Source organism: Dicentrarchus labrax, unplaced genomic scaffold, assembly GCF_905237075.1.
Source record: "Dicentrarchus labrax unplaced genomic scaffold, dlabrax2021, whole genome shotgun sequence".
Taxonomy (NCBI): Eukaryota; Metazoa; Chordata; class Actinopteri; family Moronidae; genus Dicentrarchus; species Dicentrarchus labrax.
In genome coordinates this window covers 27,822,507-27,841,287 of record NW_026136706.1, presented here as the reverse complement: position 1 = coordinate 27,841,287, position 18,781 = coordinate 27,822,507, and the positions used below count along the sequence as shown (strand labels likewise).

Sequence of the window (18,781 nt, the reverse complement as noted above, 5' to 3'; positions counted from 1 at the left end):
CTGAAGTTTGAACACCTGGATGATCCGGAGGAGGCTTGGGAGAAGGTGATGTGGTCAGATGAGACCAAAATAGAGCTATTTGGCATCAATTTGACTCGCCGTGTTTGGAGGAAGAGAAATGCTGAGTACAACCCCAAGAACACCATCCCCACTGTGAAGCATGGAGGTGGAAACCTTATGCTTTGGGGGTGTTTCTCAGCTAAGGGGACAGGATGACTTCACCGTATCGAGGGGAGGATGGATGGGGCCATGTCCCGAGAAATTTTGGGCGACAACCTCCTTTCCTCAGTGAGAACACTGATAATAGGTCGTGGATGGGTCTTCCAACATGACAAGGACCCAAAACATACAGCCAAGGCAACAAAGGAGTGGCTCAAAAAGAAGCATATTAGGGTCCTGGAGTGGCCTAGCCACTCTCCAGACCTAAATCTCATCAAAAATCTGTGGAGGGAGCTGAAGCTTCAAGTTGCCAAGCGACAGCTTCAGAACCTTAAGGATTCAGAGAGGATCTGCAAAGAGGAGTGGACCAAACTCCCTCCTGAAAAACTGGTGAAAAACTACAACAAACGTCTGACCTCTGTGCTTGCCAACAAAGGTTTCTCCACCAGGTATTAAGTCCTATTGTTCTATGGATCAAATACTTATTTCATGAGAAAATATGATAATAAATATATGAAATTTATACGATGTTGTTATTCTGGATTTGTTTGTGATATTCTGTCTCTCAATGTTAAAATGTACCTATGATTAAAATTATACACAGTTCCATTCTTTGTAAGTGGGCAAACCTACAAAATCAGCAAGGGATCAAATAATTATTGCTCCCACTATATATATATAGGTCCCATTTAAATGGCAGTATTTCTTAAAACTAAGTCACTCAATAAGAAGGCTGTACAGAGAAGTGCTTCCCAGTACTTGAGGGAATGGAGTGCAATGATTCTTAGCATGTTCTGCAGTCCCCAGACTCAGAGAAAGGTTTGGACCTTTCTTGGATTTTTTTGAATTTTCTGTTGAAAACAGGTTGTAAAGGTAAAACTGGAAAAGGCTCTCACAGCTTTCAGACTGCCAAGAGGATGGATGGAAGATCACTTTTTACCAGTGACACCTCTGCGTCCGAGGGTGAGTGTCTAACAGATACCAGCTCACTGAAGATGGCCTTATTTTCTCCCCTCCCTTTATTTTTCTCTTTTCAACAACAGAAAAACTGCACTGTGGGTGACGTTAGCTGTTTGTATCCTAGGAAACCTAGTTGGTTTGAAATCTACTTGGTTTCAAGGAGTGTAGGTTTGCCAGAGATAAGGACATTTCATCAGCCTTACACTGGAGACCTCTGCCTTTTATCAGGAGAGAGCAACAGAAGTGAACATTTCATCATCAATCATGATTGCTTATATCAAACTTATTTTCCTCCACAATCTTAGAGTGACATTAGAATTTAAATCAAACACTGTTTGCTCTAAAGGAATTGATTTCAATACATTCTTGAGTGTAATTGTAGTATCAGATTCATTTTTGCCTTCAGGATGAACAGCAGTGAGGCTTACTCTGGGCTAAACTAAGTAACAAACAGAATAAAATATTACAAAATCAAAAAGTTACAGCAAGCAGAGAGGAAGTATTTTCATGCCATTATCTAAAAATATAAGTAATATAGTATATAGTATAAGTAATGTCCCACTAAATGCTAAATTTCCCTGGATTCAGACGATTAATCTGTTGATGTCTCTTCTGCAGGCTCACCTGATTCTCTTTTAATGTACACCAAAATACAGAGGAAGGATTTTAACTTTTTAATGCATGGGCAGCTCTAAGAGGGAGACTAATGGGAAAAGTTTATGGTACAAACAGCATGACAGTAATAAGAAGTTGTATTTCTCTCTGTTTGCAGCACATCATTGCTTTTCTTCCTTTGATTCATCCCAAGCATTCTGCTAAGCACTCAAAGTTTTTCCTTTCAATAATCAGATCATGGGCCCTATCTTGCCGATCTGAAACGCAAGTATCAAACGCAAAACGCAAGTAGCTTTGTGGGCGGATCTCGGGCGCTGTTGCTATTATGTCGGCGGGATAAATGTCTCTTGTGCCCGGCGCAAATCTAAAATGGGTTGGTCTGAAGTAGCTACATTAGTCATAGGTGTGGTTTGGGCGTAACGTGCAATAAACCAATCAGAGCGTCATCTCACATTCCCTTTAAAAGCAGGTGCGCTTGTTCCATGGCGGATTGCTATTATAACGGCGGTTTTGCCAGGCGCACGCCAGGAGCGGTTCACAGCCGAGGAGACCGACGTTCTCGTCATGGCCGTAAAATACAGAGAAGTGGCATTATTGACATGAAATAAATGTAACACAGCCAGCACCAGGGAACGCCTCCTCTTTTCGCTGAACCGCCCCCGGAGCGCAAGTTCATTCCCTAATTTAAGGACGTGTGTCTGTGGAGGGAAAATTCCAATGTGCGTTGAGTGCAAAATAGGAATTATACAAGCGCCAGTGTACAAAGTCAATTGCGCTGAGTGCAAGATAGAGCCCCATAGATCATCTCTGGAACACACCCCTTTGTTACTTTCTACCTTGCCCACATCCTCTTCTCCCTCAATCGCAGTCATTATGGTCCATTTTAGGAGTTGGTAAACATCCAGCCCCGTATTCAACAGGCACAAACAAAACTGTTTTATTAATTTGAGCTGCTGGAGGAGGCAGAGCGACCACTGACTGAGCCAACAAAACACTCCTAGTAAAAACTGCCATTGCTATGGCAACCTCCCGAGCACAGCATGCAAATCTCCATAGCAACCTTTGTGTGTTTGTGTGTGTATGAGAGACAGTAAGAGAGAGGTAATGATTGAAAGATCAGTCAGTTCCCATTTCATCTCTGACTGCAGCATCCATGAGATGAATAACGTGAGAATGTGAGTGCTGAAGGGCAACAAAGGGAAACAACAACAACACAATTTCCTGAGCAAAAACATCTCTCAAACGCCTTGAGTCACCATTTATTTAGCCTACATCTCCAGTTTTACTAGATACTAAAGGATCACTACACCCAAATTATAACTTTATATTATACGTTTCCAACAAAAACTGAGGGTAATGTGATTTATGTTTAAGTCCCACCTCCTTCTGCTCTGTGCTCCAATAATAGTTGAGCAAGAAACTCAGAAACTGTCAACTTTCCTGTATTTATATGCTATGTGCTAGCCTAATCCTCACCCACATTTTGAAGATAGTTGGAAGATAAGAGACATATTAGTTAGTATTAGTTATAAGTTATACTGGGCGGCTGTGCCTCAGAGGCAGAGCGGGTCGTTCCCTGATCCGAAGGTTGTCGGTTCAATCCCTGGCTCCTCCTGCCACATGTCAAAGTATCCTTGAGCAAGATACTGAACCCTAATTGCTCCCGATGCTGTGTGGTGTGTGTGAATGAGTTAGTTTCTGTTCGATGGACTTCCATCACTGAGTGAATGTGTGTGAAAGGGTGAATGTGGCACATAGTGTAAAAGCTCTTTGAGTGGTTGGAAGACTAGAAAGGCGCTGGTGGTACATTTACCATTTATGTTAGCAACACTAAGTAGCTAGCTAATCTACATCAATGTTAGCTAGCTAGTTTCATCTGAGAACTAATGTCAGCAAAACATTAGCTAACTAGAATGCTAATATACTAGATTGTTATAATACTCAACAGTTAAAAAACAAAATTTAAACTGCTGCCATAGAGATACGGACTGGCTAACATGTACAGATGCTTTCATTAATTTAGACTCAATCCCACATGCACTGTGTTGCTGATCCAAATACTCACCAGAGCACCAAATATGGATCCACTGCTGAAAATAGTCCCCAACAAATGCAGTATTCCCTCATGTTTGAGCTTCATTTGCTAAAAACTTCAGTGACCAGATGTTTTAGGTAATTACTGAGTCTTTTTAAAAAATTAAAGAAAGAAGGACAGAGACAGAGACAAAGGTGCACAGCAACAACAGTAGCAATGACTATCTAGCAGGACCATGGCAGGAGGCTCCACCAGGATCCATGAGAACCTGCGAGACGGGAAAGCACAAGAACTCCGGGGAAGAAGTGAAGTTAGTAACATGCATTAATGGGACATGAATACAGAAATTTGTACAGAAATGGCTGGTTTGCCTCCAAACCATCCATTTTTCCTAAATGAATTCCTGGTCAGCAGTGCAGCAGTGTACAGGTATTTGACAGATTTTGCGGATTCACAAACAGCTCAAGTTTAATATCTAAGAATCTTGAAAGCATTAAAAAATTAACTATGTGTGATAACGAAACAGTAGATGGTTACCAATCCAAAAGCGTGAAAGTAATCCACAAGAATTTTCAATGTATCAGTCTAAAGTAAAGCATTGTATGAAACAAAAGTAAAGTATATATGTTATGCCTGGTAGCTTGTTTGTTTTGCCACACAGACAAACATACACAAAAACAACACTCCACTAGCATCAAAAGCACTTGAGATGAGATGTGAAGCATAAAAATAGAATTCAGGCCATATTTCTATCTCTTTCATGCTGCCCCACCACTCTCTCTTTTTATCTGAGGGGCTTCTAGAGTCCAGGTGCTTTCTTCAGGGAGACGAGCTAGTCTTGTCAGCTTCCATTATACCTACTACACGTGATAGTAAGAGCGATGCTTTTATCTCCCAAAAGCAGGTTGAAGGAGCCATTAAGACGGAGCTCAGTGGTCTATCAGGTGAGATAACACAAGACCTGCAGAACACCTCCAGCAGCAGCAATCAACGTGTTTCATCAACATCCTCCTGCAGGCTGTTCCGTTCAGCAGAGAACAGAAAACAATGTAGGTCTGCACCACGTTTCTGCTTTCAGCCAAAGCCTTTCTTTCAGGCTTCAGAACTGCAATAATAAACTGCACAATAATATATGAAAGCATACTTATTTTATTAATTAATTCCGGGACAGGTTTTGCACGTTCAACACCAGCAATTTGTAATACAGACACACCAGTGTGTAGGATTTAGTGGCATCTAGCGATGAAATTGCAGATTGCAATCAACTTAATACCCCTTGCCTTCCAAGTGTGTAGGAGCACGTACGGTGACAGCAAAACTCGCAATAAACATTAAAGGCCCTATCCAGAGCCAGTGTTTGGTTTGTCTGTTCTGGGCTACTGTATAAATGGTAAATGTACCTGTACTTGTATAGCGCCTTTTAGTCTTCCAACGACTCAAAGCACTTTTACCCACCACCCCACCCCCCCCTCCCCCCCCTTCCCTCCTTAATGAAAAAACCCCCCACAAAAAAAAAAAAAAATTTTTACACATACACAAACAAAAACACAAAAAGGGGGGGAGAAAAAAAAAAAAATAACTCAAAATAATTATTTTTTTATTTTTTTTTTTTTTTTTTTTTTAATAAAAAAAAAAAAAAAAAAAAAAAAAAAAAAAAAAAAAAAAAAAAACTTCACTAAGGCGACTGTGCATGAAGCACTTATGACAACGACGACAACAACAATGGGGACAATAAACAGTGATTATAGTAATAATAATAATAATAATAATAATAACAATTAAAGCTGCAAGCAGCGTTGAGCGGGACCTCGCACTCCACACAACTCGGGGCGTGCTGCGGCCGCGTCGCGTGCCGTCGTAACACATACGGACCACAACATGAAAATCTCAAAATCAGCTCAAAATCGTCACGCAGCGCTTACTGCCTGTTGCCGGTAGGTGGCGCTATCACTATGTCTTAATATTGTCATGTAGACAAGTTCAGGGCGGGACTGTTGTAACACACGTGAAGTTTCATTGAGATTGGACCACGTACACTGAAGTTATGAGGACGTGTTCAGGGCGAGACTATTACAGAATATATGAAGTTTACTGGAGATTGGACATTGCACACTTAAGTTATGAGTGCTGTTTTATGGCGAATCCGCTGAATTCGACAAGTCGTCACTGGCACGGTCATTTCACGTAACTCAGCTCAAAATCGCCACGCAGCGCTTACTTCCTATTGCCAATTGGTGGCGCTATCACTATGTCTGAATATTGTCATGTACACATGTTCAGGGCGGGAATGTTATCAAACACGTGAAGTTTCATTGAGATTGGATCATGTACGCTGAAGTTATGAGGACGTGTTCAGGGTGGGACTGTACACTGAAGATATGAGTACTATCTGTTTGATGGTCAATCGGTGGAATTCGACACGTCGTCACTGGCACACGGTTAAACATACAGTCACAAATAGCACAACTTTTGATAACCAATGTGTGTAGATTGAAGTGATCGAATTTGAAGTCAATCTGATAAAATCTGTAGGAGGAGTCAGTTAAAACAGAAGCCCTTAAATGCCGGAAATAGCATCACAGTTTGACATTTGATTCAACCTGGCCAACTTTGAGGGCACGCCACGGACACGCCCTTTAATGTACATGCACAAATAGCACAACTTTTAATCAGCACCATTTTTTGACTGTACTGACCAATTTTGAAGCAGGTTCAATAAATTCCCTAGGAGGAGTTCGTTCAAATACAACGCAAAAAGTTCGCCGAAAGTGAAATTTTAAATCAAAATGGCCGACCGCCTGTGGGGTTTCGGGTATGGGTCCAAGAGGGTTTTTTGTACATCCCGGCATGTTACACGTGCCTACCGAGTTTCGTACATATCGGTGAAACGTGGCGCCGGGGCTGCTGTTTTTTTATCCTGTAGGGGGCGCTACACACACGACAAACACGATTTTTGGTATGTGAGCTTCAGGCCCCACTCTACACGTGCCCTGTGAATTTCATATTCATAACTATTACGGTCTTTGCACAGTGATTTACCATGCCACCAGAGCGCCACCTAGTGGCGGATTGTTGACACATTTTTTAGCGAGCTTCAGGGAGCCATGGGGAGGCAATGTACCAAGTTTCATCTTAATCACACATACCGTTGTAGAGATATAAACTTCTACATTTTAAAGAGCGCCACCTAGTGCCGATGGCCTGAAATTGTGCACGATGCTTAAGGAAGACATGTGGAACTATGGACCCAAGTTTGGTGTCAATCGGACATAGCAATGTGGAGAAATGGTCCACTTCTTTTTTTGACGAAAAATCTACAGGAAGTTGGAATTTTATAGCGTTCTTATTTTTTGAAATTTCAAAAATGTTCACACTGTTACTTTTTCTGCCAGGGCGGTCCCCAGGTGCTAGGTGAAAGATTTTGTGCGAATCGGACAAAGCGTGTAGGAGGAACATTAAAAAGGAGTTTAAAGATATTTTGTGCTCTAACGAAAAAAAATTATAGGCGGAAGTGGGCGGGGCCTATATAGGAAGATTATTAGCCTAAACGCATTTTTTATGATAGTAGCGCCACCTAGTGGCCAACCCGAAAGCAACACATAGAATACCCCCATTTTCACCAGGCCTGACAACTTTGCCAAATAAAATTGAGTTTTCGTATATGTTCAGGGGGGCAAAAACGCAGTCGAAGGGGGCTAAAAATAATAATAGGTAAGAAGAAGAAGAAATCAAGCAAAAACAATAGGGACCTCCAGCGGTCGCTTGCGAGGTCCCTAATAATTCCTAGAAGAACAATAGGGTCTTGCACTTGTTAGTGCTCGATCCCTAATAATAATAAACATAGCAAAAACAATAGGGACCTTCCAGTTCACACTGGCTCGGTCCCTAATTAAAGCTACAAGCAGCGTTGGGCGGGACCTCGCACTCCACACAACTCGGGCGTGCTGCGGCCACCTCGCGTGCCGTCGTAACACGTGCGGACCTCAACATGAAAATCTGCCGTTAATCAGCTCAAAATCGCCACGCAGCGCTTACTTCCTGTTGCCAGTAGGTGGCGCTATCACTATGTCTGAATATTGTCATGTACACGTGTTCGGGGGGGAGACTGTTATCAAGTGTGGAGCCAATTGGACAATGTACACTCAAGTTATAGCGAATTCGTGTTTTGTGGCGGTCCATCAAAATTTCCCGCCACCTCACAGACACGCCCCCTCACCACAGTCAACACATATCATCAACAATGTGTTTTGCATTTTATAAGTAAATTTCAGGTGGATCTGATCATCCTGTGAGGAGTACAACATGAAAGTATAAAACGTGATACTTCCTGTTACCAGTAGGTGGCGCTATCACTATGTCTGAATATTGTCATGTAGAGTTCAGGGTGGGACTGTACACTGAAGATATGAGTACTATCTGTTTGATGGTCAATCGGTGGAATTTCTGAATTTCCTAAAGTTACAGATTACAGAGGCCGTAAGGGCTGATCTACAGCCTGCCGCGGTAAGTGTGAAACATGGTCCTGACTTGGGTTAAACATGCTAACGTTCAGCATTAATGTTACTGATTTAAAGTAATGAAACGTTTAATCATAAAAGTATGTGCACCAAGTCAATTAAACCAATATCCTGCAGACTGCGGCTGCTTCCAGACACATTCAGCGAAAACTAAACGTATCCTATTACGTTCTGTAAACGAACACATCTATTTGAAACACTGCTGTTTAATTCAACTGAAGGAAATACTCTCTAGTTTGGATGCTCTGGTTCGATTATTATATTTTAAAGTTCGTTCAAGAGAGATATTGTAGAGCGAGGGAGACTGCTGGGCGAGCTACATAGACTTTGAACGAGAGAGAGAGCGGCGCACTGCGCTGTTAATTAAGGCAGCATTCCTGTCTGCTCCTGATGTACGATGCATTGATGCATATGTCAATCATGATGTGCTTGATATATTGGTTGTTTTGTATTTACAGTGTACGGTTATGGACGTCGAGGTCCAAAGACCCGTTGCGTATCGGCGGGTCCTCCAGGCCCATGTCAGGGCCATGGGTGGCCTGGTTCGCCAGGTGCGCCTTAACAGGGCTTGCCAGCGGCAGGTTGCCCTGTTAAGGCGTGAAGTGGATGATGTCACCCGCCAGTCCAAGGACTACCGCCGGCAGCTGGAGCAGGCCCTCCAGCAGGTGAACTGCGTTCCGTGGTCAAACCAGCCGCACGTAAATTTCAGTGTGCGATTATTCTCGCATTACGGTAAATGCGAAGAAACAGTGCATTCTCTTCGGGTTTTCAAAATAAAGGTATTATGAATATTAAGGTGTAATTCGAACCTACATTTAAAATAAAATATGTTGCATTAAAGTTTTCCATGCGCCCATGATGAATAAAAACACCTCGTATCAGTATCTTTACTCTGCCAGTGTGGATAAATGTAAAAATAAAAATCCCATATTTATGCCTCCAGAGATTGCATATTTGACCATATTTGAGGTACTGTAAAACATATTGCTCTATAATTCATAACTATGTATGATATATTTGACTTCCCACGTCTAAGACTACACACACACTCAATATCAAGCATTTTTACTGTAGCAATTTGGAGAAATTCAACAATAAAAGTCCTTATTTTTACCTCCAAGTGGCACACTTTACCATATTTGAGCTACTGTAAAATAATATTGCTCAATATTTCATGGCTATGGATGATGTACTTGACTTCTACACATCTAAGACTACACACACACTCAATATCAAGCATTTTTACTGTAGCAATTTGGAGAAATTCAACAATAAAAGTCCTTATTTTTACCTCCAAGTGGCACACTTTACCATATTTGAGCTACTGTAAAATAATATTGCTCAATATTTCATGGCTAAGGATGGTATATCTGACTTCTGCACATCTACGACTACACACACACTCAATATCAAGCACTTTTACTGCAGCAATTTGGAGAAATTCAACAATAAATGTCCTTATTTGTACCTCCAAGTGGCACATTTCACCATATTTGAGCTACTGTAAAATAATATTGCTCAATATTTCATGGCTATGGATGGTATATCTGACTTCTACACATCTAACACTACACATATACTCAATATCAAGCACTTTTACTGCAGCAATTTGGAGAAATTCAACAATAAAAGTCCATATGTTTACCTCCAAGTGGCATATTTGACCACATTTGAGCTAGTGTAAAATAATATTGCTCAATATTTCATGGCTATGGATGGTATATCTGACTTCTACACATCTAACACTACACACATACTCAATATCAAGCATTTTTACTGTAGCAATTTGGAGAAATTCAACTATAAAAGTCCTTATTTTTACCTCCAAGTGGCACACTTTACCATATTTGAGCTACTGTAAAATGATATTGCTCAATATTTCATGGCTATGGATGGTATATCTGACTTCTACACATCTAACACTACACATATACTCAATATCAAGCACTTTTACTGCAGCAATTTGGAGAAATGTAAGAACAAAAGTTCATATTTGTACCTCCAAGTGGCATATTTCACCATATTTGAGCTACTGTAAAATAATATTGCTCAATATTTCATGGCTAAGGATGGTATATCTGACTTCTACACATCTAAGACTACACATATACTCAATATCAAGCACTTTTACTGCAGCAATTTGGAGAAATTCAACAATAAAGGTCCATATGTGTACCTCCAAGTGGCATATTTGACCACATTTGAGCTACTGTAAAATAATATTGCTCAATATTTCATGGCTATCGATGATGTACTTGACTTCTACACATCGAAGACTACACACACACTCAATATCAAGCATTTTTACTGTAGCAATTTGGAGAAATTCAACTATAAAAGTCCTTATTTTTACCTCCAAGTGGCACACTTTACCATATTTGAGCTACTGTAAAATAATATTGCTCAATATTTCATGGCTATGGATGGTGTACTTGACTTCTACACATCTAAGACTACACACACACTCAATATCAAGCATTTTTACTGTAGCAATTTGGAGAAATTCAACTATAAAAGTCCTTATTTTTACCTCCAAGTGGCACACTTTACCATATTTGAGCTACTGTAAAATAATATTGCTCAATATTTCATGGCTATGGATGGTGTACTTGACTTCTACACATCTTAGACTACACACACACTCAATATCAAGCACTTTTACTGCAGCAATTTGGAGACATTCAACAATAAAGGTACTTATTTTTACCTCCAAGTGGCACATTTCACCATATTTGAGCTACTGTAAAATAATATTGCTCAATATTTCATGGCTATGGATGGTATATCTGACTTCTACACATCTAACACTACACATATACTCAATATCAAGCACTTTTACTGCAGCAATTTGGAGAAATGTAAGAACAAAAGTTCATATTTGTACCTCCAAGTGGCATATTTGACCACATTTGAGCTACTGTAAAATAATATTGCTCAATATTTCATGGCTATCGATGATGTACTTGACTTCTACACATCGAAGACTACACACACACTCAATATCAAGCATTTTTACTGTAGCAATTTGGAGAAATTCAACTATAAAAGTCCTTATTTTTACCTCCAAGTGGCACACTTTACCATATTTGAGCTACTGTAAAATAATATTGCTCAATATTTCATGGCTATGGATGGTGTACTTGACTTCTACACATCTAAGACTACACACATCAATATCAAGCATTTTTACTGTAGAATTTGGAGAAATTCAATATAAGTCTTTTTTTATGTTGTATTATTGCTCAATTTTGGTTCTTTAATCTAAACACACACACTCAATATCAAGCATTTTTACTGTAGCAATTTGGAGAAATTCAACTATAAAAGTCCTTATTTTTACCTCCAAGTGGCACACTTTACCATATTTGAGCTACTGTAAAATAATACTGCTCAATATTTCATGGCTATGGATGGTGTACTTGACTTCTACACATCTTAGACTACACACACACTCAATATCAAGCACTTTTACTGCAGCAATTTGGAGACATTCAACAATAAAGGTACTTATTTTTACCTCCAAGTGGCACATTTCACCATATTTGAGCTACTGTAAAATAATATTGCTCAATATTTCATGGCTATGGATGGTATATCTGACTTCTACACATCTAACACTACACATATACTCAATATCAAGCACTTTTACTGCAGCAATTTGGAGAAATTCAACAATAAATGTCCTTATTTGTACCTCCAAGTGGCACATTTCACCATATTTGAGCTACTGTAAAATGATATTGCTCAATATTTCATGGCTATGGATGGTATATCTGACTTCTACACATCTAACACTACACATATACTCAATATCAAGCACTTTTACTGCAGCAATTTGGAGAAATTCAACAATAAATGTACTTATTTTTACTTCCAAGTGGCACATTTCACCATATTTGAGCTACTGTAAAATAATATTCTTCAATATTTCATGGCTATGGATGGTGTACTTGACTTCTACACATCTAAGACTACACACACACTCAATATCAAGCACTTTTACTGTACCAATTTTGGAGAAATCTAAGAGACAAAAAAAGTTCGCATATGTGTACCATCAAATGGCATATTTGAGCTACTGTAAAATAATATTGCTCAATATTTCATGGCTATGGATGGTGTGCTTGACTTCTACACATCTAAGACTACACACACACTCAATATCAAGCATTTTTACTGTAGCAATTTGGAGAAATTCAACAATAAATGTATTTATTTTTACTTCCAAGTGGCACATTTCACCACATTTGAGCTACTGTAAAATAATATTGCTCAATATTTCATGGCTATGGATGGTGTATTTGACTTCTACACATCTTAGACTACACACACACTCAATATCAAGCACTTTTACTGCAGCAATTTGGAGAAATTCAACAATAAAAGTCCATATGTATACCTCCAAGTGGCACATTTGACCACATTTGAGCTACTGTAAAATAATATTGCTCAATATTTCATGGCTATGAATGGTATATTTGACTTCTGCACATGTAAGACTACACACATACTCAATATCAAGCACTTTTACTGCAGCAATTTGGAGAAATTCAACAATAAAAGTCCCATAGTTCTATCTACAGATCTAGATATATAGAGCATATTTTCCCATGTTTGAACTACTGTAAAAACACATTGCTCAATATTTCCTGGCCGATATACTGTATACTGTATCTGTATTTTATACTTTCAAGAGTAAAATGTTTTTCGATAAATACATAACTTTAGAAAGTAACTTTTATTTATATAGTTGAGTATGTCTTGCAGATATCGTTAATAAATTACATTTATTTTTTAAGCCATCCTATCAAAGATGGGCTAATTATAAAAGGTTTGGATAGACCTGTAATGATTTTTAACTTCAAGTGGAGCGACAGATCTTGGTGTTTTTTCACACCTACACGAGAAATCCCCCATAATACCTTGAGACAGGTTGTTGTTGGAGAAGACATCACACAAACAGAGTGATACGTCCTAACGGATAATTTACTGACCTGCTTGTGTATTACACGTTTATTACATGAAAATGCCTGGAAAGAGCGGGTAAGTATTGCTTTACTAATTATTTTATTTTATTTTATGAAGAAACTCTGAATTTGAACTTTTTACTTAGCTTTTAAATTGCTTAAACTCTGCAAGGTCATCGACGTCCTTGTCAGACATTGTTTTCTTTATGAGGCCGAAGCGTAGTTTATAATGTAATGATATAATATTGAAATATAAGACATAAGGCAACCACTAGGATCAAGAATGTAATGCTTACTTGTCGGTAGACGCTACATAACTTTGGGAAATGATGCCACATTTTAATGATGAACAAACATGCATGGCCATTGTCAAAGGTCCTTTGACTTCTTACCTTAAAATAACAAATTGGTTCTGTGGCTATCCACCACTCTCATCTTTGTTGATATGACCATTTCACACTAATTAAATGCATTTTACAGCATTGAATTAGCGTTACATACTACGGGGCATAACTGTGATGAAGTTAGGGCCCGTATAGTATTTAATTCATTTAGGCCAATTAATGTTATTTTTCAATGTTTTTAAAGTATAACTTTGCTTTAAAAAATGGCCCATTGTGAACCTCAACAGTAAAAACAGTTTGTTGACATTCAGATGATATATGTTTTTCTGAAAAATTAAAAATACTCTATGAATTTCCTTAAAACAAGTGTGACTATATACATTTCCAAATGTAGTCTTAGATGTGTAGAAGTCAAGTACACCATCTATAGCCATGAAATATTGAGCAATATTATTTTACAGTAGCTCAAATATGCCATTTGGAGGTACACATATGGACTTTTGTTCTTAGATTTCTCCAAATTGGTACAGTAAAAGTGCTTGATATTGAGTGTGTGTGTAGTCTTAGATGTGTAGAAGTCAAGTACACCATCCATAGCCATGAAATATTGAGCAATATTATTTTACAGTAGCTCAAATATGGTGAAATGTGCCACTTGGAGGTAAAAATAAGTACCTTTATTGTTGAATTTCTCCAAATTGCTGCAGTAAAAGTGTTTGATATTGAGTATATGTGCAGTGTCAGATGTGTAGAAGTCAAGTACACCATCCATAGCCATGAAATATTGAGCAATATTATTTTACAGTAGCTCAAGTATTGTGAAATATGCCACTTGGACGTACAAATATGGACATTTGTTCTTAGATTTCTCCAAATTGGTACAGTAAAAGTGCTTGATATTGAGTATATGTTTAGTCTTAGATGTGTAGAAGTCAGATATACCATCCATAGCCATGAAATATTGAGCAATATTATTTTACAGTAGTTCAAATAGGGTGAAATGTGCCACTTGGAGGTACAAATATGGACATTTATTCTTAGGTTTCTCCAAATTGGTACAGTAAAAATGCTTGATATTGAGTGTGTGTGTAGTCTTAGATGTGTAGAAGTCAAGTACATCATGCATAGCGATGAAATATTGAGCAATATTATTTTACAGTAGCTCAAATATGGTCAAATGTGCCACTTTGACGTAAAAATAAGGACATTTATTGTTGAATTTCTCCAAATTGCTGCAGTAAAAGTGTTTGATATTGAGTATATGTGTAGTGTTAGATGTGTAGAAGTCAGATATACCATCCATAGCCATGAAATATTGAGCAATATTATTTTACAGTAGCTCAAATATGGTAAAATGTGCCACTTGGAGGTAAAAATAAGGACCTTTATTGTTGAATTTCTCCAAATTGCTACAGTAAAAGTGCTTGATATTGAGTGTGTGTGTAGTTTAGATGTGTAGAAGTCAATACACCATCCATAGCCATGAAATATTGAGCAATATTATTTTACAGTAGCTCAAATGTGGTCAAATATGCCACTTGGAGGTACACATATGGACTTTATTGTTGAATTTCTCCAAATTGCTGCAGTAAAAGTGCTTGATATTGAGTTATGTGTAGTCTTAGATGTGTAGAAGTCAGATATACCATCCTAGCCATGAAATATTGAGCAATATTATTTTACAGTAGCTCAAATATGGTGAAATATGCCACTTGGAGGTAAAATATGGACTTTTGTTTTGAATTTCTCCAAATTGCTGCAGTAAAAGTGCTTGATATTGAGTTATGTGTAGTTTAGATGTGTAGAAGTCAGATATACCATCCATAGCCATGAAATATTGAGCAATATTATTTTACAGTAGCTCAAATATGGTGAAATGTGCCACTTGGAGGTAAAAATAAGGACTTTTATAGTTGAATTTCTCCAAATTGTTACAGTAAAAATGCTTGATATTGAGTTGTGTGTAGTTTAGATGTGTAGAAGTCAGATATACCATCCATAGCCATGAAATATTGAGCAATATTATTTTACATAGCTCAAATGTGGTCAAATATGCCACTTGGAGGTAAAATATGGACTTTTATTGTTGAATTTCTCCAAATTGCTGCAGTAAAAGTGCTTGATATTGAGTATATGTGTAGTGTTAGATGTGTAGAAGTCAGATATACCATCCATAGCCATGAAATATTGAGCAATATTATTTTACAGTAGTTCAAATAGGGTGAAATGTGCCACTTGGAGGTACAAATAAGGACTTTATTGTTGAATTTCTCCAAATTGCTGCAGTAAAAGTGCTTGATATTGAGTGTGTGTGTAGTCGTAGATGTGCAGAAGTCAGATATACCATCCTTAGCCATGAAATATTGAGCAATATGTTTTTACAGTAGCTCAAATATGGTGAAATGTGCCACTTGGAGGTAAAAATAAGGACTTTTATTGTTGAATTTCTCCAAATTGCTACAGTAAAAATGCTTGATATTGAGTGTGTGTGTAGTCTTAGATGTGTAGAAGTCAAGTACATCATCCATAGCCATGAAATATTGAGCAATATTATTTTACAGTAGCTCAAATATGGTAAAGTGTGCCACTTGGAGGTAAAAATAAGGACTTTTATTGTTGAATTTCTCCAAATTGCTACAGTAAAAATGCTTGATATTGAGTGTGTGTGTAGTCTTAGACGTGTGGAAGTCAAATATATCATACATAGTTATGAATTATAGAGCAATATGTTTTTACAGTACCTCAAATATGGTCAAATATGCAATCTCTGGAGGCATAAATATGGGATTTTATTTTTACATTTATCCACACTGGCAGTAAAGATACTCGATACGAGGTGTTTTTATTCATCATGGGCGCATGGAAACTTTAATGCAACATATTTTATTTTAAATGTAGGTTCGAATTAACCTTAATATTCTAATACCTTTATTTTGAAAACCCGAAGGAATGCACTGTTTCTTCGCATTTACCGTAATGCTGAGAATAATCGCACACTTGAAATTTACGTGCGGCTGGTTTGACCACGGAGATGTTCGGCTGGCTGACGGTCAGGTAGAGGACCTCCGAATGGTGTTTGCGGTTCCTCTCAGCAAGTGTTCGTGTTTTTTGTGGTTTTCATGCTACAGATAATGTGTGTTTGTGTAATAATAGATTAAGATTTAACATTCAACTGATCATAAGTCTGCTTGTTGAGTGAGTGAATATATTTTTATTCTTTATTAATTGGATCGAAGACTGATAAAATGAAGATTTGTTTGTATCTGTGTCCATGTGTGCAGACGCAGAGCAGCAGCCCGATCCGGGCCAGCAGCACCAGCACACAGAGCAGGAGGACGAGGAGGAGCATGAGGATGCTCCGGGCAATTAAAAAAAATTAAAATAAAGATTTTTCCAAAATTTGAAATCGTTTCTGTGGTTATTAAGCATTTAAAACTTTCATAAAATAAGAGGTTCATGTCTTGTCAAGGTTTGTGTCATATGTCCAGAAATGTTGTACCACAGAAAACACATCCTATCTCCCGATATGTTGAAGTATTAATAAACAAGCTTTAGTTGGCAGTAAAGAAACAGCTGCACAGTAATATTGTATTTCTGTGTTTGAATGGGTGAAGAATACACAGGCTTGGGGACACGCAAGCAGATATTTTATTGGTATGATCTGGTTTTAAATTTTAATGGTTTTCCACCATATTATATAACGGTGCATACACATACCACATACCTAATAATAATATACGAGATACAGCTCATCACAACTGCCCTTCCCATTCAGATTACATAGGTCTAATAAACATCATACAGAAACTGTTCTTAATGTTTTTATCTGGATAGATAAAGGGTAACATTAAGTTCTCTGTGGCTGAGAGCTTGATTGACAGCCTGGTGGTAACCTAGCAACTGTGCATGAGTGCCTGTTGTGAACACATGGCTCATTTGAATATTAAAATTAGCCATGTGTTGATAGGTCACCACAGGAAAATTGAGAGTTTTTCACACAGTCTTGTGTTGTTGACAACACATATAACTTTGGAGTAGATGTATATGAATATGCTAAAATTATTTAATTTATTAGTGTCTGTAGCCGTCATTAATTTGATAGTGTTTATTTAATGTAAACAAATCAATAAGTGAATGGGGAGGTTGTAAACTGCAATTTTATTAATAATAATATTGAATGTACTTAAACCATATTACCATTCAGTGCTTTTGTGTTTATGGTACTAAATTACTTAAAAATCCATTACATAGTTTATAATTAAAGTACTCAATACGACATTTATTTTGACATTCTATTATGAACCATTTCATGCTGGGTTGAGGGTTTAGGCTATATCTTTTATTTTAGCTAAAATAAATTAACAGACACATATACCTTTATTTCTGAAAATTATAAAACATTGTATTAGTACTCCTAAACATTTTTATCAGATAATTAATGTCCAGTTTCACATGATTGTACAACACAGTTCATTGTAATGATCCACCCACTTTCCTGTACCGCGTTCTGATTGGTTGAACGGAATTTTTCGAATGTCGCCAGTAGCCTATATAGGTTCCCCGTAAGCTAACTGTCGTTATTGCTAGCACAACAACAGAGAGAGAGATACGGAGCTGTTTTTGTGTACGCAAACCCTGAGAGATACTGAGAGATATTGAGAGATACTGAGAGATACTGAGAGATACTGAGAGATACTGAGAGATACTGAGAGATATTGAGAGATACTGAGAGATATTGAGAGATACTGAGAGATACTGAGAGATACTGAGAGATATTGAGAGATACTGAGAGATACTGAGAGATATTGAGAGAGTTGGAGATATATATATATATATATATATATATACACACACACACACATTCACCACTTTCATTGACTTTGGAAGCAGAGGATTTGCCTTCTACGGTGAGTTTAATTTTAAAAATTACAATCTGTATTTTTGATACGAATTTATGATTATGTTAATGAATATGATGCATTGCTGAACAAAGCACTAACAGTAAATAAAATACCGTAAAACTTTTAATAATTCTGCGGCATGTATTTGCTTAAAACACTGAATTGGGAACCTGCGTTTATTTGACTGTTGCTCAGCACATATGGAAATATTCTCTAACTGTACTGCTTCTCTTCACTTTCATATGGCACATTTCACAGGTAATACGTAACTTACGGTACATTT

At 37.8% G+C, this 18,781-nt stretch overlaps 1 long non-coding RNA gene across 1 annotated transcript; it reads right to left on the bottom strand.

The window, feature by feature from the left end:
• Positions 1-14,259: 14,259 nt before the first annotated feature.
• Positions 14,260-16,427, bottom strand: LOC127365389 (uncharacterized). The gene is made up of 2 exons (XR_007885190.1): positions 16,029-16,427; positions 14,260-14,980 (listed from the first exon to the last, which is right to left on the bottom strand). It is a non-coding gene; the product is annotated as an uncharacterized LOC127365389 (long non-coding RNA).
• Between the last annotated feature and the right edge of the window lie 2,354 nt (positions 16,428-18,781).